Source organism: Lampetra fluviatilis, chromosome 33 (assembly GCF_964198595.1).
Source record: "Lampetra fluviatilis chromosome 33, kcLamFluv1.1, whole genome shotgun sequence".
In the NCBI taxonomy this organism is placed as follows: domain Eukaryota; kingdom Metazoa; phylum Chordata; class Hyperoartia; order Petromyzontiformes; family Petromyzontidae; genus Lampetra; species Lampetra fluviatilis.
In genome coordinates this window covers 5,010,665-5,031,728 of record NC_136307.1, presented here as the reverse complement: position 1 = coordinate 5,031,728, position 21,064 = coordinate 5,010,665, and the positions used below count along the sequence as shown (strand labels likewise).

Sequence of the window (21,064 nt, the reverse complement as noted above, 5' to 3'; positions counted from 1 at the left end):
AAACATGTACACATGTGACACTTCTAAATAATAACTTTCGGGTGGCAATAATCCAGAAAAAACTGCCACAATACTGTGAAATACTCGGTCCAACTTGCATCCCGGTTTCATTAATAGTGACTCGGTGCTCACCCACCGCATAGGCCAATTTTGAAAACCAAGGGTTTTAATGTTTCACTCAGTCTCTTTGAAGAATAAGCAAAACGCAGGCCCCAGAGAGAATTGAACTCACGACCCCTGGTTTACGAAACCAGTGCTCTAACCCCTGAGCTATGGAGCCATCTGAGTGTGGCGTTGTATCAACTTCTAAGGGAATAATCTAGATTTGAAGTTATCGTGACTGCTGGGATGCATACTCTTTGGTTCTTTCGGTAAAGTGACGTAGGTCAAAAAAAATTAAACCACGACGTTTCGATCGCAACACAAGTGACCGTCATCAGGTGGAACAGATACAGCAGGGGAACTGATGACATAGGAGAAAGAGCTGATGCACCAAAGTTTACATCGGATTTTGAAGGAATGTCTAACTTAAATCCCCAAAAAAATTAGCTATACCAAATACGAATTCTGCTATGTTAAGGTAGATGCTCCTTCGTGACATATAACCTTGGAAAGCTTATATTAATTGCAAACATCGCAAAGCCGAAGTTCCAAAAGTGTAACAAAAGTTATTGCACCCCCTGCAGTTCTCAATGTGCCACGGGCGCTCACGACACAACTGCGTGGCGAACATCCTAAAACACGTGGGAGCTCACATTCGTCAACCTCACCGCACCAGGATGTGATATTTTTAAAACTATTTTACCAGGTAAGGTCTCACTGAGCTTTTTAGCTCTTTTTCAGAAGCGACATGGCTATCACAAATGATAGCTCGACGAAGAGGCTTATCGTCACGTGGAAATGTATAGCAGCCAAATACTCTAAATGTGTGACGTTGATTTTAAATGTGGATGGCAAACCCGGAGTACCCTAAAAAAAAGTCCACACCACCACGCGGAGAGAGACACGCAAACTCCAAGCAAACGGGAGTCAGGGTCGGAATCGAACCCACCATCTCCTGTAAACCAGGCGAGGTAGTTTACAAAAGCCATCTGAGCAAAATATCAGCTTTTATAACTGATGACTGGGGAAGCTGGTAACAAACACACACCACATCGAACAGAAAGTAAGGCAACGTTTTAAAGAGTACATTTGACTGGCTTTATCCAAGAAATATTGCCTGAGTTTTTCGTGCATGATATTTACACCAAACGCGCGTGGCTCCATGCCCCCGAGTATCATGAAAGTTCGCTGTCACTGACTGAAAGAGCTCCACGTACGTTATGTCGGAGATTCATTTGGATCTTGGTGAACAATAAGAATGTAACTCTCAGTCGCTGGTTTCGGATCTCCATGACTGAACCCGTTTTATGTTCAAAAGCGTTCACAATGTAAATTTTGGTGGTTTTATCAACAGACATTGCCAGGTGAGTATCACCATATGCTTCATAACACATTACAGTTATCAATAGGTGTCAGTAGGTGCTCACAAGCTGAAACTGTCACATTCAACTAAATAATGATAATACTGAAGTTTAATGATGCTTAAAATAAAGGCTCCAGTGAGAATTGAACTCACGACTCTGGTTTACTAGACCAGTGCTCTAACCACTGAGCTATGGAGCCAGTTGAAGCCTCTGTCACCAAAAGACACACATGAAATGAAACAGGATAAATGAAGGCTTGAGCATCAGCACACGTTGCCTGGTTAATTAGATCAATTAATGGTATGGTAATTGAGTTAAGGATTCTGCCCATGAACTTTTATTTTACGTTGCCATATGTTTGCTAATAAAAGCCACGTTGGAAAGTGTACAACACATTCTAAAATGAAATCTTTGAAAAAGTTTCAAGAAAGAACCACACTTACACGCCGACACCACATTTCAAAATGTTACCAATGGAGGATGTAAACTGACTTAAAATCTCCAGCAAGAACTTAAGGGCCCCCAGGTTAGAAGACCAGCGCTTTCACTGCTGAGCAACAGAGCTATTCCCATCTATATATGTTAATGCAAGACCCATTCAGTGCTATTTTCCGACGACATTTCACAACAAATGTATTTGGATGATATTAATTCAGAAACATTTCAACATGGGTTCCTGGTGAAATGGAACAATGACTTGGTGCACTCGAAACTTGGGCAAACTTTTAAAACCAATAACTTCTATTTTCAATCACAGTCTCAAGAAGGTGTGAAATAAAAGAGGCCCCAGTGAGAATTGAACTCACGACCCCTGGTTTACGAAGCCAGTTGGCTACGGTTTTATGCAAACCTCTTGAGGTGAGAACAAAATTGAGGAAACATCAGAATACCAAAAAACCTGGCTCTCTGAGGAACTGGTGACCGATTAAACGACTGTTTTATCGCACACACACTTTACATTAAAAAGTTATTCAAACAAGTAAACTCCTAAATTAGTTGTTGTCCAAAACAATGCCACACCTGTACCAAGTGAGTGCTACCGTGCCCCCTGCTGTTTCTTATTAGCATTGCTAAAAACTTAAAAGAACAGCCTCTCGATACACGTATAAAATAGCCCAGATCTGTCCTCATGTCATTCTGTGACTGTGAATAACGCCCCCAGATTGGTTGAAGTGCGTCACATGACCGCGAGCAAGCAGCCAACCAGAGGTGCGCCCCTCCCAAACATGTACGCCTCTGGATTGGTTGAAGTGGGTCACGTGACCGCGAACTCCCCACTTTGAGAAGCAGCAACATCATGGCCACGGAAAGCTGACTGTCGATCCACTCATACACACAGCTCACTCACACGCAGCTCAGAGGAGACGGGTGAGTCAGAGTGAGGAAGCTGACGGTCGATCCACTCACACACGGCTCACTCATACACACAGACAATTGCTTGCAGCTCAGAGGAGACAGGTAAGTGAGAGTGAGACAGAGCCATGCTCCGTCCACTGCTGCCCTGAGGAACCCCCGTGCTCTCCACTGCTGGCTTCAGGAAGAGCTGTGCTCGCTCCGCTGCTGAATTGAAGGAGAGCCGTGCTCTGTCCATTACATAAGTGCTTAAATCCACTGCTGGATGAAGGCCCACCGCACGTTGTGCGAGTGGATCATAAGGATTTACTTGACCAGTCTGTTGGGGGCCGCCGCACGCTGTGGTTGTTCGCTTTAGGCGCCCCCCAACAACCTAGTTTGTCAATATTGCCGAAGCAGGATGCAAAACTACACAGGCCCCAGCGAGAATTGAACTCGCGACCCCTGGTTTACAAGACCAGTGCTCTAACCACTGAGCTATGGAGCCACTCATTTTCCACACCTGCAAATTCAGTATTAAAAAGCTCACAAAACCTGTTAATGCAAGATGCACCAATGCCTCAACTGAGAAGTTTATACAGGTAGGAACTGTTCCACACTGCCCACCAGGGATTATTTGTCTGTCTGTCGTGCATAGCCACGCCCTCGAATTGTATTTGATAAAGCGGTTCAGGCGGGCTCAGCACCACGTGACGTGCTGCCCCACGCAGCTTCCGCCGCGTGACACGGATCGCACGAATGTGCTGTCCAACCAAGTTCCTACCTGCCCACTCCGAAGGAACGTGTTTGCGATGTGGTCAAAAACGACAAATTGCGTAACACAGCTTCATGTAAACTTGACCATGTTAGCAACTTATGACTTGGGAAGTTTGAATTTAAACACGTACACATATGACACTTCTAAATAATATCTTTCGGTTGGCAATAATCTAGAAATAACTGCCACATTACTGCTAAATACTAGGTCAACATTGCATCCCGGTTTCCTTAATAGTGACTCGGTGCTCTCCCACAGCATAGGCCAATTTTGAAAACCAAGGGGATAATGTTTCACTCAGTCTCTTTGAAGAATAAGCAAAACGCAGGCCCCAGTGAGAATTGAACTCACGACCCCTGGTTTACGAAACCAGTGCTCTAACCCCTGAGCTATGGAGCCAGCTGAGTGTGTTGTCTCAACTTCTAAGGCAATGTCAAACTAATATCCCACAAAATGAGCTATACCAAATACGCAAGAACATTGCCCTCTGAAGAACTGGTGAACTATGAAAAAATGCTTTAACACATGCGCACATTGGAACATCAATTAAAATAAAACAAGAAAACTGGAAGTGGAGAAAGACGGTAAACTACCATTCTTGGATATTCTGTTTAAGAGGAGGCTTGACGGATTCTTGGGACATTCTGTCTACAGGAAAGCCACCCACACAAATTCCTACTTGAAACCGGATTCCCACCACCACCCATCTCAAAAGAATTCTCTCATCAAAACGCTATACCACAGAGCCCATGGCATCTGACCAACACCACCTGACTGATGAATTAAGACATGTACATCGGGCCCTCAGGATGAACGGATACTCTGACCGCACTATCCGCCAAGCTGTCTCTCCCACCACACAGAAACAACCACATGAAACTCTGACCAAAACTATCACGTTACCATACATAGCAGGCGTGACCAAAAAGATCTCCAAAATTCTAAACAAACATAAGATCCAAGTCCGATTCAGTACAGTGCATAAAATCCGTGATCTGATTCCATCTGTGAAGGATGTCGTTCCTGACTTACAGTATCCTGGAGTCTACAAATTGAGTTGCATTTGTGGTGATTGCTACATTGGAGAAACAAAACGTCATGTTGCTGATCGTGTCCGCGAGCACAAGTCAGATCTGAAACACGGCAGAACTGATTCTTCGGCCGTTGCCGATCATTGCTACAACTCGGCGGGCTCTCATGAAATTGTCTTTTCCGAGACCAAGGTTCTCTGCAAACCTCCGGGCTACCATCAAAGGTTTGTACACGAAGCCATACAAATATACAAACACAGACATAATTTCAACCGTGATGATGGGTACAAACTCAGTAATCACTGGAAAGATGTTATTAACCACGCAAAAAAGACTTAATTACACTTTTTGGACCATCTTATCTGACAGGCACTATTTTAATTTACTTCACCGAGTGTTAACATCCACAGTGTTTAACAGTAATCTCTTCATTGTTCTTTGATCACCGCTCGCCACGTTTCCATTCATTGTGTTGAGCACTACGTGATGTCTTTGATCACCGCTCGCCCTCCGTCCCGGCGCGTCTCCATTCATTGTGTTGAGCACTGCGTGCAGTCTTTGATCGCCGCTCGCCCTCCGTCCCGACACGTCTCCATTCATTGTGTTGAGCACTGCGTGCAGTCTTTGATCACCGCTCCTCCTCCCTCCCGATACGTTTCCATTCATTGGCTACCACAGCCTGATAAGCTCTCCCCCCTCTCCACCTCCCTTCAACTTGCTTATAAGGGATTACATCTTGAATCATTGCTTCACTTGATGCAGCTAATTCGGCTGTGACGGTCCTACCTGATGACGGAGACTTGTGTTGCCTCCGAAACGTCGTGAATTTTATTTTGTTTTGTTTTATTTTACTTTCATTAATTTTAATGTTTTTACCTACGTGACTTTACCGAAAAAACCTGAGAATATGAATCATTGCAGTCACGAAAGCTTCAAATCTAGAACAAGAAAACTAAGTTATGTGCGTTATAAAACAACGCCACACTTATACCGAACAACGTTACTGGCGTGCCCCCTGCTGCCATAAATCAGTAGCAGGTGCTCACACTCGTGCTCAGATCTTAAAAGTACGAATGTAGAACTTCTTTAATACCATATGTAGCCGACCGCGCTGATCGTCGGTACGGGGGAAGGACAACAAACTAAACACAACAAGTAGTACAACATTTCAAAATGTTACCAATACAGGATGTAAACCGACTTATAATCTCCAGCAAGAACTGAAGGATCGACCCCCAGGTTACAAGACCAGCGCTTTGACTGCTGAGCAACAGAGCTATTCCCATTTAAATCTTAATGCAAGACCCATTCAGTGCTATTTTCCGACGACACTTCACAACAAATGTATTTGGATGATATGAATCCAGAAACATTTCAACATTAATTCAAGATGCTAGGGCCACCTTGGTCCCTGGTGAAATGAACAATGACTTGGTGCGCTCGAACATGGGCCAACTTTGAAAACAAAGAACTTTTATTTTCAATCACAGTCTGAAAAAGGTGTGAAATAAAAGAGGCCCCAGTGAGAATTGAACTCACGATCCCTGGTTTACGAAACCAGTGCTCTAACCCCTGAGCTATGGAGCCAGTTGGCTACATTTTAATGCAAACCTCTTGAGATGAGAACACAATTGAGGAAACATATCACGATACAAAAACCTGGCTCTCTGAGGAACTGGTGACCGATAAAACAACTATGTTATCGCAAAAACACTTTAAAAGTTATTCAAACAAGTAAACTCCTAAGGCGCCGTACATAAATGACGTCACGCGATTTTGGACAATTTTTGGCCTTCCCCCCGTCGTCACATGGCGGCACAAAAAGTCAGACCCCCCCCCCCTCAAATATGACGTCACAAAGCTCTGCGCCCCTCCCCAAAAAATAAAACATGCTTCAAATCGCTTTAAACTATTGTCATTGTACGCTGATGTTGTAGAAGAAAACATTTATACTGGTAGGAACGAAGTGGACCAGACCACCAATAGATTAATGTGTCCGTCCGTCCGTCCATCTGTCCGACAAGATGGCCGCCCGCTCCCCCTGCGATCTGTGAACTAAACAAGATGGCCGTCACTTCCGGCGCCTCACGGCGAAACTTTAAACTTCGCTTCAAATTTACTTTACTGAAACGCAGCACGTTTTTTTAACACAGAGTCAAGATACATTTATTAACACAGAGACGAGATACATTTAATCGCCTTATTTGTGCACGAAAAGCACGGCGCGAGGCCTAGTGCGGCAGGCTTCGCGAGGCCTAGTGCGGCAGGTATTGCGAGGCCTACTGCAGAAAAGGCATCGCGAGGCCTACTGCAGAGAAGGCTTCGCGAGGCCTACTGCAGGGAAGGCTTCGCGAGGCCTACTGCAGAGAAGGCTTCGCGAGGCCTACTGCAGAGAAGGCTTCGCGAGGCCTACTGCAGAGAAGGCTTCGCGAGGCCTACTGCAGGGAAGGCTTCGCGAGGCCTACTGCAGAGAAGGCTTCGCGAGGCCTACTGCAGAGAAGGCTTCGCGAGGCCTACTGCAGAGAAGGCTTCGCGAGGCCTACTGCAGAGAAGGCTTCGCGAGGCCTAGTGCAGAAGGCTTCGCGAGGCCTACTGCAGGAGGCTTCGCGAGGCCTAGTGCAGGAGGCTTCGCGAGGCCTACTGCGACAGGCTTCGCGAGGCCGTCCGTCTGTCCGACAAGATGGCCGCCCGCTCCCCCTGCGATCCGTGAACTAAATGAACTAAACAAGATGGCCGTCGCATCCGGCGCAGCCAATGACATCGCCTGTTGCAATCCTTGCTCTGTGGGCGCGCGAGTCAGTGGGGAGGGGGGTGTGGACGTCATCGCTCACCCCCCATGCACAAATCATTTTCTTTTTAACTCCTCTATACCCGGTCGATATCCCTGTACCGGTATTAGTATAATTCCTACCAGCCCACCCCGCAGGGTCCTGTTTGGTAAATGTGTTGAGTTTATACTGGTAGGAACGAAGTGGACCAGACCACCAATAGATTAATGTGTCCGTCCGTCCGTCCGTTTGTCCGACAAGATGGCCGCCTGCTCCCCCTGCGATATGTGAACTAAACAATATAGCCGTCGCTTCCGGCGCCTCACGGCGAAACTTTAAACTTCGCTTCAAATTTACTTTACTGAAACGCAGCACGTTTTTTTTTAACACAGAGACAAGATACATTTATTAACACAGAGACGAGATACATTTAATCGCCTTATTTGTGCACGAAAAGCACGGCGCGAGGCCTAGTGCGGCAGGCTTCGCGAGGCCAAGTGCGGCAGGCTTTGCGAGGCCTACTGCGGAAAAGGCATCGCGAGGCCTACTGCAGAGAAGGCTTCGCGAGGCCTACTGCAGGGAAGGCTTCGTGAGGCCTACTGCAGAGAAGGCTTCGCGAGACCTAGTGCAGAAGGCTTCGCTAGGTCTACTGCAGAGAAGGCTTCGCGAGGCCTAGTGCAGCAGGCTTCGCGAGGCCTAATGCGGCCGGCTTCGCGAGGCCTACTGCAGAGAAGGCATCGCGAGGCCTACTGCAGAGAAGGCTTCGCGAGGCCTAGTGCAGAAGGCTTCGCGAGGCCTACTGCAGGAGGCTTCGCGAGGCCTAGTGCAGGAGGCTTCGCGAGGCCTGCTGCGATAGGCTTCGTGAGGCCGTCCGTCTGTCCGACAAGATGGCCGCCCGCTCCCCCTGCGATCCGTGAACTAAATGAACTAAACAAGATGGCCGTCGCATCCGGCGCAGCCAATGACATTGCCTGTTGCAATCCTTGCTGTGTGGGCGCGTGAGTCAGTGGGGAGGGGTGTGTGGACGTCATCGCTCACCCCCCATGCACAAATCATTTTCTTTTTAACTCCTCTATACCCGGTCGATATCCCTGTACCGGTATTAGTATTATTCCTACCAGCCCACCCCGCAGGGTCCTGTTACTGGTAGGAACGAAGTGGACCAGACCACCAATAGATTATTGTGTCCGTCCGTCCGTCCATCTGTCCGACAAGATGGCCGCCCGCTCCCCCTGCGATCTGTGAACTAAATAAGATGGCCGTCGCTTCCGGCGCCTCACGGCGAAACTTTAAACTTCGCTTCAAATTTACTTTACTGAAACGCAGCACGTTTTTTAACACAGAGACAAGATACATTTATTAACACAGAGACGAGATACATTTAATCGCCTTATTTGTGCACGAAAAGCAGGGCGCGAGGCCTAGTGCGGCAGGCTTCGCGAGGCCTAGTGCGGCAGGCTTTGCGAGGCCTACTGCAGAAAAGGCATCGCGAGGCCTACTGCAGAGAAGGCTTCGCGAGGCCTACTGCAGGGAAGGCTTCGCGAGGCCTACAGCAGAGGCTTCGCGAGGCCTAGTGCAGAAGGCTTCGCTAGGTCTACTGCAGAGAAGGCTTCGCGAGGCCTAGTGCTGCAGGCTTCGCGAGGCCTAGTGCGGCAGGCTTCGCGAGGCCTACTGCAGAGAAGGCATCGCGAGGCCTACTGCAGAGAAGGCTTCGCGAGGCCTACTGCAGAGAAGGCTTCACGAGGCCTAGTGCAGAAGAATTCGCGAGGCCTACTGCAGGAGGCTTCGCGAGGCCTAGTGCAGGAGGCTTCGCGAGGCCTACTGCGACAGGCTTCGCGAGGCCGTCCGTCTGTCCAACAAGATGGCCGCCCGCTCCCCCTGCGATCCGTGAACTAAATGAACTAAACAAGATGGCCGTCGCATCCGGCGCAGCCAATGACATCGCCTGTTGCAATCCTTGCTCTGTGGGCGCGCGAGTCAGTGGGGAAAGGGGTGTGGACGTCATCGCTCTGTGGGCGCGCGGGTCAGTGGGGAGGGGGGTGTGGACGTCATTGCTCTGTGGGCTCGCGGTTCAGTGGGGAAGGGGGTGTGGACGTCATTGCTCTGTGGGCGCGCGAGTCAGTGGGGAGGGGGGTGTTGACGTCATTGCTCTGTGGGCGCGCGGGTCAGTGGGGAGGAGGGTGTGGACATCATTGCTCTGTGGGCGCGGGTCAGTGGGGAGGAGGGTGTGGACGTCATTGCTCTGTGGGCGCGCGAGTCAGTGGGGAGGGGGGTGTTGACGTCATTGCTCTGTGGTCTCGCGGGTCAGTGGGGAGGGGGGTATTGACGTCATTGCTCTGTGGGCGCGCAGGTCAGTGGGGAGGGGGGTGTGGGAGTCATCGCTCATCCCCCATGCACAAATCATTTTCTTTTTAACTCCTCTATACCCGGTCGATATCCCTGTACCGGTATTATTAATTAAGTAGAACGTGTTGTCTATATTTATTTAAAGTTGCGCATTTTTACGTGACATCACATTTCTCCCCCCCCCCTCGTCACAAATGTCTGACCCCCCCCCCCCCCCTAGGTGCGTGACGTAATTTACGGACGGCCCCTAAGATAGGAGTTGCCCAAAACAATGCCACACCTGTACCAAGTCAGTGCTACCGTGCCCCCTGCTGTTTCTTATTAGCATTGCTGAAAACTGAAAAGAACAGCCTCTCGATTTGTCAATATTGCCGAAGCAGGATGCAAAACTGTACAGGCCCCAGCGAGAATTGAACTCGCGACCCCTGGTTTACAAGACCAGTGCTCTAACCACTGAGCTATGGAGCCACTCCTTTTCCACACCTGCAAATCCATTATTAAAAAGCTCACAAAACCTGTTAATGCAACATTGCACTAATGCCTCAACTGAGAAGTTAATTGCGATGTGGCCAAAAACGACAAATTGCGTCACACAGCTCCATGTAAACTTGACCATGATCGCATCGCATGACTTGGGAAGTTAAAATGTAAGCATGTACACGTATGACACTTCTAAATAATAACTTTCGGGTGGCAATAATCCAGAAAAAACTGCCACATTACTGTGAAACACTCGGTCCAATTTGCATCCCGGTTTCCTTAATTGTGACTTGATGCCCTCCCACAGCATAGGCCAATTTTGAAAACCAAGGATTTTCATGTTTCGCTCAATTTCTTTGAAGAATAAGCAAAACGAAGGCCCCAGTGAGAATTGAACTCACGACCCCTGGTTTACGAAACCAGTGCTCTAACCCCTGAGCTATGGAGCCATCTGAGTGTGGAGTTGTATCAACTTCTAAGGGAATAATTTAGATTTGAAGTCATCGTGACTGCAGGGATGCATACTCTTTGGGTCTTTCGTTAAAGTCACGTAGGTATAAAAAAAATTAAACCACGACGTTTCGATCGCAACACAAGCGACAGTCATCAGGTGGAACAGATCCAGCAGGGGAACTGATGACATAGGAGAAAGAGCTGCTGCACCAAAGTTTACATCGGATTTTGAAGGAATGTCTAACTTATATCCCCCCAAAAAATTAGCTATACCAAATACGAATTCTGCTATGTTAAGGTAGATGCTCCTTCGTGACATATAACCTTGGAAAGCTTATATTAATTTTAAGCCGAAGTTCCAAAAGTGTAACAAAAGTTATTGCGCCCCCTTCAGTTCTCAATGTGCCACGGGCGCTCACGACACAACTGCGTGGCGAACGTCCTAAAACACGTGGGAGCTCACCAGGATGTGATCTTTTTAAAACTATTTACCAGGTAAGGTCCCACTGAGCTTTTTAGCTCTTTTTCAGAAGCGACCTGGCTATCACCAATGATAGCTCGACGAAGAGGCTTATCGTCACGTGGAAATGTATAGCAGCCAAATACTCTAAACGTGTGACGTTGATTTTAAATGTGGATGGCAAACCCGGAGTACCCGGACAAAAATCCACACGACCACGCGGAGACAGACACGCAAACTCCAAACAATCAGGCGTCAGTGTCGAAATCGAACCCACCACCTCCTGTAAACAAGGCGAGGTAGTTATCAAAAGCCATCTGAGCAAAATATCGGCTTTTATAACTGATGACTGAGGAAGCTTGTAACAAACACACACACACCACATCGAACAGAAAGTAAGGCAACGTTCTAAAGAGTACATTTGACTGGCTTTATCCAATAAATGTTGCCTTAGTTATCGTGCATGATATTTACACCAAACGCGCGTGACTCCATGCCCCCGAGTATCATGAAAGTTCGCTGTCACTGACTGAAAGAGCTCCACGTACGTTGTTCCGGAGACTCATTTGGATCCTACGTATGTTGGTGGTCAGTAAGAATGGAACTCTCAATCGCTGGTTTCGGGTCTCCATGACTGAACCCGTTTTATGTTCAAAAGCGTTCACAATGTAATTTTTTGTGGTTTTATCAACAGACATTGCCAGGTGAGTATGACCACATGCTTCATAACACATTTCAGTTATTAATAGGTGTCAGTAGGTGCTCACAAACTGAAACTGTCACATTCAACTAAATAATGATAATACTGCAATTTAATTTAATGATGCATAAAATAAAGGCTCCAGTGAGAATTGAACTCACGACCCCTGGTTTACTAGACCAGTGCTCTAACCACTGAGCTATGGAGCCAGATGAAGCCCCTGTCACCAAAAGACACGCGTGAAATCAAACAGGATTAAAGATGGCTTGAGCATCAGCACACGTTGCCTGGTTAATTAGATCAATTAATTGTATGGTAATTCAGTTAAAGATTGTGCCCATGACCTTATCTTTTATGTTGCCATGTAAATGTCTGGTAAAAAAGAAAAGCCACGTTGGAAAGTGTACAACACATTAGAAAATGAAATCTTTGAGAAAGTTTCAAGAAAGAACCACACTTACACGACACGCCGACACCACATTTCAAAATGTTACCAATGCAGGATGTAAACTGACTTAGAATCTCCAGCAAGAACTGAAGGGCACGGACCCCCAGGTTACAAGACCAGTGCTTTCACTGCTGAGCAACAGAGCTATTCCCATATATCTTAATGCGAGACCCATTCAGTGCTATTTTCCGACGACACTTCACAACAAATATATTTGGATGATATTAATTCAGAAACATTTCAACATTAATACAAGATGCTCTGGGCCACATTGGGTCCCTGGTGAAATGGAACAATGACTTGGTGCACTCGAACATGGGCCAACTTTGAAAACAAATGACTTTTATTTTCAATCACAGGTGTGAAATAAAAGAGGCCCCAGTGAGAATTGAACTCACGACCCCTGGTTTACGAAACCAGTGCTCTAACCCCTGAGCTATGGAGCCAGTTGGCTACAGTTCTATGCAAACCTCTTGAGGTGAGAACAAAATTGAGGAAACATATCACAAAACCAAAAACCTGGCTCTCTGAGGAACTGGTGACCAATTAAACGACTGTTTTGTCGCACACACACTTTACATTAAAAAGTTATTCAAACAAGTAAACTCCTAAGTTAGTTGTTGCCCAAAACAATGCCACACCTGTACCAAGTCAGTGCTACCGTGCCCCCTGCTGTTTCTTATTAGCATTGCTGAAAACTTAAAAGAACAGCCTCTCGATACACGTATAAAATAGCCCAGATCTGTGCTTGTCATTCTTTGACTGTGATTAACGCCCCCAGATTGGTTGAAGCGCGTCACATGACCGCGAGCAAGCAGCCAACCAGAGGTGCGCCCCTCCCAAACATGTACGGCTCTGGATTGGTTGAAGTGCGTCACGTGACCGCGAACTCCCCACTTTGTAGAAGCAGCAACATCATGGCCACGGAAAGCTGACGGTCGATCCACTCTTACACGGCTCACTCATACACACAGCTCACTCATACACACAGACAATCGCATGCAGCTCAGAGGAGACGGGTGAGTGAGAGTGAGACAGAGCCATGCTCCGTCCACTGCTGCCCTGAGGAACCCCCGTGCTCTCCACTGCTGGCTTTAGGAAGAGCTGTGCTCGCTCCGCTGCTGAACTGAAGGAGAGCCGTGCTCTTTCCATTACATAAGTGCTTAAATCCACTGCTGGATGAAGGCCCACCGCACGTTGTTTGAGTGGATCGTAAGGATTTACTTGACCAGTCTGTTGGGGGCCGCCGCACGCTGTGGTTGTTCGCCATAGGCGCCCCCCAACAACCTAGTTTGTCAATATTGCCGAAGCAGGATGCAAAACTACACAGGCCCCAGCGAGAATTGAACTCGCGACCCCTGGTTTACAAGACCAGTGCTCTAACCACTGAGCTATGGAGCCACTCATTTTCCACACCTGCAAATTCAGTCTTAAAAAGCTCACAAAACTTGTTAATGCAAGATGCACCAATGCCTCAAACTGAGAAGTGTATTCAGGTAGGAACAGTTCCACACTGCCCACCAGGGATTATTTGTATGTCTGTCGTGTATAGCCACGCCCTCGATTTGTATTTGATAGAGCGGTTCAGACAATCGCATGCAGCTCAGAGGAGACGGGTGAGTGAGAGTGAGACAGAGCCATGCTCCGTCCACTGCTGCCCTGAGGAACCCCCGTGCTCTCCACTGCTGGCTTTAGGAAGAGCTGTGCTCGCTCCGCTGCTGAACTGAAGGAGAGCCGTGCTCTTTCCATTACATAAGTGCTTAAATCCACTGCTGGATGAAGGCCCACCGCACGTTGTGCGAGTGGATCGTAAGGATTTACTTGACCAGTCTGTTGGGGGCCGCCGCACGCTGTGGTTGTTCGCCATAGGCGCCCCCCAACAACCTAGTTTGTCAATATTGCCGAAGCAGGATGCAAAACTACACAGGCCCCAGCGAGAATTGAACTCGCGACCCCTGGTTTACAAGACCAGTGCTCTAACCACTGAGCTATGGAGCCACTCATTTTCCACACCTGCAAATTCAGTCTTAAAAAGCTCACAAAACTTGTTAATCACAGCTTCATGTAAACTTGACCCTGTTAGCAACTTACGTACACATATGACACTTCTAAATAATAACTTTCGGTTGGCAATAATCTAGAAAAAACTGCCACATTACTGCTAAATACTAGGTCCACATTGCATCCCGGTTTCCTTAATAGTGACTCGGTGCTCTTCCCACAGCATAGGCCAATTTTGAAAACCAAGGGTTTTAATGTTTCACTCAGTCTCTTTGAAGAATAAGCAAAACGCAGGCTTCAGGGAGAATTGAATTCACGACCCCTGGTTTACAAAACCAGTGCTCTAACCCCTGAGCTATGGAGCCAGTTGGCTACATTTTAATGCAAACCTCTTGAGATGAGAACACAATTGAGGAAACATATCACGATACAAAAACCTGGCTCTCTGAGGAACTGGTGACCGATAAAACAACTATGTTATCGCAAACACACTTTAAAAGTTATTCAAACAAGTAAACTCCTAAGGCGCCGTACATAAATTACGTCACGCGATTTTGGACGATTTTTGGCCTTCCCCCCGTCGTCACACGGCGGCACAAAAAGTCAGACCCCCCCCCCCTCAAATATGACGTCACAAAGCTCTGCCCCCCTCCCCAAAAAATAAAACATGCTTCAAATCGCTTTAAACTATTGTCATTGTAGTGCGTATTTAATGCACCGCTGCACGCTGATGTTGTAGAAGAAAACATTTATACTGGTAGGAACGAAGTGGACCAGACCACCAATAGATTAATGTGTCCGTCCGTCCGTCCATCTGTCCGACAAGATGGCCGCCCGCTCCCCCTGCGATCTGTGAACTAAACAAGATGGCCGTCGCTTCCGGCGCCTCACGGCGAAACTTTAAACTTCGCTTCAAATTTACTTTACTGAAACGCAGCACGTTTTTTTAACACAGAGACAAGATACATTTATTAACACAGAGACGAGATACATTTAATCGCCTTATTTGTGCACGAAAAGCACGGCGCGAGGCCTAGTGCGGCAGGCTTCGCGAGGCCTAGTGCAGCAGGCTTTGCGAGGCCTACTGCAGAAAAGGCATCGCGAGGCCTACTGCAGTAGGCTTCGCGAGGCCTAGTGCAGGAGGCTTCGCGAGGCCTACTGCGACAGGCTTCGCGAGGCCGTCCGTCTGTCCGACAAGATGGCCGCCCGCTCCCCCTGCGATCCGTGAACTAAATGAACTAAACAAGATGGTCGTCGCATCCGGCGCAGCTAATGACATCGCCTGTTGCAATCCTTGCTCTGTGGGCGCGCGAGTCAGTGGGGAGGGGGGTGTGGACGTCATCGCTCACCCCCCATGCACAAATCATTTTCTTTTTAACTCCTCTATACCCGGTCGATATCCCTGTACCGGTATTAGTATAATTCCTACCAGCCCACCCCGCAGGGTCCTGTTTGGTAAATGTGTTGAGTTTATACTGGTAGGAACGAAGTGGACCAGACCACCAATAGATTAATGTGTCCGTCCGTCCGTCCGACAAGATGGCCGCCTGCTCCCCCTGCGATATGTGAACTAAACAATATGGCCGTCGCTTCCGGCGCCTCACGGCGAAACTTTAAACTTCGCTTCAAATTTACTTTACTGAAACGCAGCACGTTTTTTTAACACAGAGACAAGATACATTTATTAACACAGAGACGAGATACATTTAATCGCTTTATTTGTGCACGAAAAACACGGCGCGAGGCCTAGTGCGGCAGGCTTCGCGAGGCCAAGTGCGGCAGGCTTTGCGAGGCCTACTGCGGAAAAGGCATCGCGAGGCCTACTGCAGAGAAGGCTTCGCGAGGCCTACTGCAGGGAAGGCTTCGCGAGGCCTATTGCAGAGAAGGCTTCGCGAGACCTAGTGCAGAAGGCTTCGCTAGGTCTACTGCAGAGAAGGCTTCGCGAGGCCTAGTGCGGCAGGCTTTGCGAGGCCTACTGCAGAGAAGGCATCGCGAGGCCTACTGCAGAGAAGGCTTCGCGAGGCCTAGTGCAGAAGGCTTCGCGAGGCCTACTGCAGAGAAGGCTTCGCGAGGCCTACTGCAGAGAAGGCTTCGCGAGGCCTACTGCAGAGAAGGCTTCGCGAGGCCTACTGCAGAGAAGGCTTCGCGAGGCCTACTGCAGAGAAGGCTTCGCGAGGCCTAGTGCAGAAGGCTTCGCGAGGCCTACTGCAGGAGGCTTCGCGAGGCCTAGTGCAGGAGGCTTCGCGAGGCCTACTGCGACAGGCTTCGCGAGGCCGTCCGTCTGTCCGACAAGATGGCCGCCCGCTCCCCCTGCGATCCGTGAACTAAATGAACTAAACAAGATGGCCGTCGCATCCGGCGCAGCCAATGACATCGCCTGTTGCAATCCTTGCTCTGTGGGCGCGCGAGTCAGTGGGGAGGGGGGTGTGGACGTCATCGCTCACCCCCCATGCACAAATCATTTTCTTTTTAACTCCTCTATACCCGGTCGATATCCCTGTACCGGTATTAGTATAATTCCTACCAGCCCACCCCGCAGGGTCCTGTTTGGTAAATGTGTTGAGTTTATACTGGTAGGAACGAAGTGGACCAGACCACCAATAGATTAATGTGTCCGTCCGTCCGTCTGTCCGACAAGATGGCCGCCTGCTCCCCCTGCGATATGTGAACTAAACAATATGGCCGTCGCTTCCGGCGCCTCACGGCGAAACTTTAAACTTCGCTTCAAATTTACTTTACTGAAACGCAGCACGTTTTTTTTAACACAGAGACAAGATACATTTATTAACACAGAGACGAGATACATTTAATCGCCTTATTTGTGCACGAAAAGCACGGCGCGAGGCCTAGTGCGGCAGGCTTCGCGAGGCCAAGTGCGGCAGGCTTTGCGAGGCCTACTGCGGAAAAGGCATCGCGAGGCCTACTGCAGAGAAGGCTTCGCGAGGCCTACTGCAGGGAAGGCTTCGTGAGGCCTACTGCAGAGAAGGCTTCGCGAGACCTAGTGCAGAAGGCTTCGCTAGGTCTACTGCAGAGAAGGCTTCGCGAGGCCTAGTGCAGCAGGCTTCGCGAGGCCTAATGCGGCCGGCTTCGCGAGGCCTACTGCAGAGAAGGCATCGCGAGGCCTACTGCAGAGAAGGCTTCGCGAGGCCTAGTGCAGAAGGCTTCGCGAGGCCTACTGCAGGAGGCTTCGCGAGGCCTAGTGCAGGAGGCTTCGCGAGGCCTGCTGCGATAGGCTTCGTGAGGCCGTCCGTCTGTCCGACAAGATGGCCGCCCGCTCCCCCTGCGATCCGTGAACTAAATGAACTAAACAAGATGGCCGTCGCATCTGGCGCAGCCAATGACATCGCCTGTTGCAATCCTTGCTGTGTGGGCGCGTGAGTCAGTGGGGAGGGGTGTGTGGACGTCATCGCTCACCCCCCATGCACAAATCATTTTCTTTTTAACTCCTCTATACCCGGTCGATATCCCTGTACCGGTATTAGTATTATTCCTACCAGCCCACCCCGCAGGGTCCTGTTACTGGTAGGAACGAAGTGGACCAGACCACCAATAGATTATTGTGTCCGTCCGTCCGTCCATCTGTCCGACAAGATGGCCGCCCGCTCCCCCTGCGATCTGTGAACTAAATAAGATGGCCGTCGCTTCCGGCGCCTCACGGCGAAACTTTAAACTTCGCTTCAAATTTACTTTACTGAAACGCAGCACGTTTTTTAACACAGAGACAAGATACATTTATTAACACAGAGACGAGATACATTTAATCGCCTTATTTGTGCACGAAAAGCAGGGCGCGAGGCCTAGTGCGGCAGGCTTCGCGAGGCCTAGTGCGGCAGGCTTTGCGAGGCCTACTGCAGAAAAGGCATCGCGAGGCCTACTGCAGAGAAGGCTTCGCGAGGCCTACTGCAGGGAAGGCTTCGCGAGGCCTACAGCAGGGGCTTCGTGAGGCCTAGTGCAGAAGGCTTCGCTAGGTCTACTGCAGAGAAGGCTTCGCGAGGCCTAGTGCTGCAGGCTTCGCGAGGCCTAGTGCGGCAGGCTTCGCGAGGCCTACTGCAGAGAAGGCATCGCGAGGCCTACTGCAGAGAAGGCTTCGCGAGGCCTACTGCAGAGAAGGCTTCACGAGGCCTAGTGCAGAAGAATTCGCGAGGCATACTGCAGGAGGCTTCGCGAGGCCTAGTGCAGGAGGCTTCGCGAGGCCTACTGCGACAGGCTTCGCGAGGCCGTCCGTCTGTCCAACAAGATGGCCGCCCGCTCCCCCTGCGATCCGTGAACTAAATGAACTAAACAAGATGGCCGTCGCATCCGGCGCAGCCAATGACATCGCCTGTTGCAATCCTTGCTCTGTGGGCGCGCGAGTCAGTGGGGAAAGGGGTGTGGACGTCATCGCTCTGTGGGCGCGCGGGTCAGTGGGGAGGGGGGTGTGGACGTCATTGCTCTGTGGGCTCGCGGTTCAGTGGGGAAGGGGGTGTGGACGTCATTGCTCTGTGGGCGCGCGAGTCAGTGGGGAGGGGGGTGTTGACGTCATTGCTCTGTGGGCGCGCGGGTCAGTGGGGAGGAGGGTGTGGACATCATTGCTCTGTGGGCGCGGGTCAGTGGGGAGGAGGGTGTGGACGTCATTGCTCTGTGGGCGCGCGAGTCAGTGGGGAGGGGGGTGTTGACGTCATTGCTCTGTGGTCTCGCGGGTCAGTGGGGAGGGGGGTATTGACGTCATTGCTCTGTGGGCGCGCAGGTCAGTGGGGAGGGGGGTGTGGGAGTCATCGCTCATCCCCCATGCACAAATCATTTTCTTTTTAACTCCTCTATACCCGGTCGATATCCCTGTACCGGTATTATTAATTAAGTAGAACGTGTTGTCTATATTTATTTAAAGTTGCGCATTTTTACGTGACATCACATTTCTCCCCCCCCCCCTCGTCACAAATGTCTGACCCCCCCCCCCCCCCCCCTAGGTGCGTGACGTAATTTACGGACGGCCCCTAAGATAGGAGTTGCCCAAAACAATGCCACACCTGTACCAAGTCAGTGCTACCGTGCCCCCTGCTGTTTCTTATTAGCATTGCTGAAAACTGAAAAGAACAGCCTCTCGATTTGTCAATATTGCCGAAGCAGGATGCAAAACTGTACAGGCCCCAGCGAGAATTGAACTCGCGACCCCTGGTTTACAAGACCAGTGCTCTAACCACTGAGCTATGGAGCCACTCCATTTCCACACCTGCAAATCCATTATTAAAAAGCTCACAAAACCTGTTAATGCAACATTGCACTAATGCCTCAACTGAGAAGTTAATTGCGATGTGGCCAAAAACGACAAATTGCGTCACACAGCTCCATGTAAACTTGACCATGATCGCATCGCATGACTTGGGAAGTTAAAATGTAAGCATGTACACGTATGACACTTCTAAATAATAACTTTCGGGTGGCAATAATCCAGAAAAAACTGCCACATTACTGTGAAACACTCGGTCCAATTTGCATCCCGGTTTCCTTAATTGTGACTTGATGCCCTCCCACAGCATAGGCCAATTTTGAAAACCAAGGATTTTCATGTTTCGCTCAATTTCTTTGAAGAATAAGCAAAACGAAGGCCCCAGTGAGAATTGAACTCACGACCCCTGGTTTACGAAACCAGTGCTCTAACCCCTGAGCTATGGAGCCATCTGAGTGTGGAGTTGTATCAACTTCTAAGGGAATAATTTAGATTTGAAGTCATCGTGACTGCAGGGATGCATACTCTTTGGGTCTTTCGTTAAAGTCACGTAGGTATAAAAAAAATTAAACCACGACGTTTCGATCGCAACACAAGCGACAGTCATCAGGTGGAACAGATCCAGCAGGGGAACTGATGACATAGGAGAAAGAGCTGCTGCACCAAAGTTTACATCGGATTTTGAAGGAATGTCTAACTTATATCCCCCAAAAAAATTAGCTATACCAAATACGAATTTTGCTATGTTAAGGTAGATGCTCCTTCGTGACATATAACCTTGGAAAGCTTATATTAATTTCAAGCCGAAGTTCCAAAAGTGTAACAAAAGTTATTGCGCCCCCTTCAGTTCTCAATGTGCCACGGGCGCTCACGACACAACTGCGTGGCGAACGTCCTAAAACACGTGGGAGCTCACCAGGATGTGATCTTTTTAAAACTATTTACCAGGTAAGGTCCCACTGAGCTTTTTAGCTCTTTTTCAGAAGCGACCTGGCTATCACCAATGATAGCTCGACGAAGAGGCTTATCGTCACGTGGAAATGTATAGCAGCCAAATACTCTAAACGTGTGACGTTGATTTTAAATGTGGATGGCAAACCCGGAGTACCCGGACAAAAATCCACACGACCACGCGGAGACAGACACGCAAACTCCAAACAATCAGGCGTCAGTGTCGAAATCGAACCCACCACCTCCTGTAAACAAGGCGAGGTAGTTATCAAAAGCCATCTGAGCAAAATATCGGCTTTTATAACTGATGACTGAGGAAGCTTGTAACAAACACACACACACCACATCGAACAGAAAGTAAGGCAACGTTCTAAAGAGTACATTTGACTGGCTTTATCCAATAAATGTTGCCTTAGTTATCGTGCATGATATTTACACCAAACGCGCGTGACTCCATGCCCCCGAGTATCATGAAAGTTCGCTGTCACTGACTGAAAGAGCTCCACGTACGTTGTTCCGGAGACTCATTTGGATCCTACGTATGTTGGTGGTCAGTAAGAATGGAACTCTCAATCGCTGGTTTCGGGTCTCCATGACTGAACCCGTTTTATGTTCAAAAGCGTTCACAATGTAATTTTTTGTGG

General features: G+C 48.9%; 13 non-coding genes across 13 annotated transcripts; all 13 read right to left on the bottom strand.

The window, feature by feature from the left end:
• Positions 1–207: 207 nt before the first annotated feature.
• Positions 208–280, bottom strand: TRNAT-CGU (transfer RNA threonine (anticodon CGU)). The gene has a single exon. It is a non-coding gene; the product is annotated as a tRNA-Thr (tRNA).
• Positions 281–1,593: 1,313 nt separating this feature from the next.
• On the bottom strand, positions 1,594–1,665 carry TRNAT-AGU (transfer RNA threonine (anticodon AGU)). Its single transcript has one exon. It is a non-coding gene; the product is annotated as a tRNA-Thr (tRNA).
• A 1,568-nt stretch (positions 1,666–3,233) lies between these two features.
• On the bottom strand, positions 3,234–3,306 carry TRNAT-UGU (transfer RNA threonine (anticodon UGU)). Its single transcript has one exon. It is a non-coding gene; the product is annotated as a tRNA-Thr (tRNA).
• A 596-nt stretch (positions 3,307–3,902) lies between these two features.
• On the bottom strand, positions 3,903–3,975 carry TRNAT-CGU (transfer RNA threonine (anticodon CGU)). Its single transcript has one exon. It is a non-coding gene; the product is annotated as a tRNA-Thr (tRNA).
• Positions 3,976–6,121: 2,146 nt separating this feature from the next.
• On the bottom strand, positions 6,122–6,194 carry TRNAT-CGU (transfer RNA threonine (anticodon CGU)). The gene has a single exon. It is a non-coding gene; the product is annotated as a tRNA-Thr (tRNA).
• Positions 6,195–10,116: 3,922 nt separating this feature from the next.
• TRNAT-UGU (transfer RNA threonine (anticodon UGU)) lies at positions 10,117–10,189 on the bottom strand. Its single transcript has one exon. It is a non-coding gene; the product is annotated as a tRNA-Thr (tRNA).
• Positions 10,190–10,577: 388 nt separating this feature from the next.
• On the bottom strand, positions 10,578–10,650 carry TRNAT-CGU (transfer RNA threonine (anticodon CGU)). The gene has a single exon. It is a non-coding gene; the product is annotated as a tRNA-Thr (tRNA).
• A 1,300-nt stretch (positions 10,651–11,950) lies between these two features.
• On the bottom strand, positions 11,951–12,023 carry TRNAT-AGU (transfer RNA threonine (anticodon AGU)). The gene has a single exon. It is a non-coding gene; the product is annotated as a tRNA-Thr (tRNA).
• A 612-nt stretch (positions 12,024–12,635) lies between these two features.
• On the bottom strand, positions 12,636–12,708 carry TRNAT-CGU (transfer RNA threonine (anticodon CGU)). The gene has a single exon. It is a non-coding gene; the product is annotated as a tRNA-Thr (tRNA).
• Positions 12,709–13,590: 882 nt separating this feature from the next.
• Positions 13,591–13,663, bottom strand: TRNAT-UGU (transfer RNA threonine (anticodon UGU)). The gene has a single exon. It is a non-coding gene; the product is annotated as a tRNA-Thr (tRNA).
• A 524-nt stretch (positions 13,664–14,187) lies between these two features.
• TRNAT-UGU (transfer RNA threonine (anticodon UGU)) lies at positions 14,188–14,260 on the bottom strand. The gene has a single exon. It is a non-coding gene; the product is annotated as a tRNA-Thr (tRNA).
• Positions 14,261–19,384: 5,124 nt separating this feature from the next.
• TRNAT-UGU (transfer RNA threonine (anticodon UGU)) lies at positions 19,385–19,457 on the bottom strand. The gene has a single exon. It is a non-coding gene; the product is annotated as a tRNA-Thr (tRNA).
• Positions 19,458–19,845: 388 nt separating this feature from the next.
• TRNAT-CGU (transfer RNA threonine (anticodon CGU)) lies at positions 19,846–19,918 on the bottom strand. The gene has a single exon. It is a non-coding gene; the product is annotated as a tRNA-Thr (tRNA).
• Between the last annotated feature and the right edge of the window lie 1,146 nt (positions 19,919–21,064).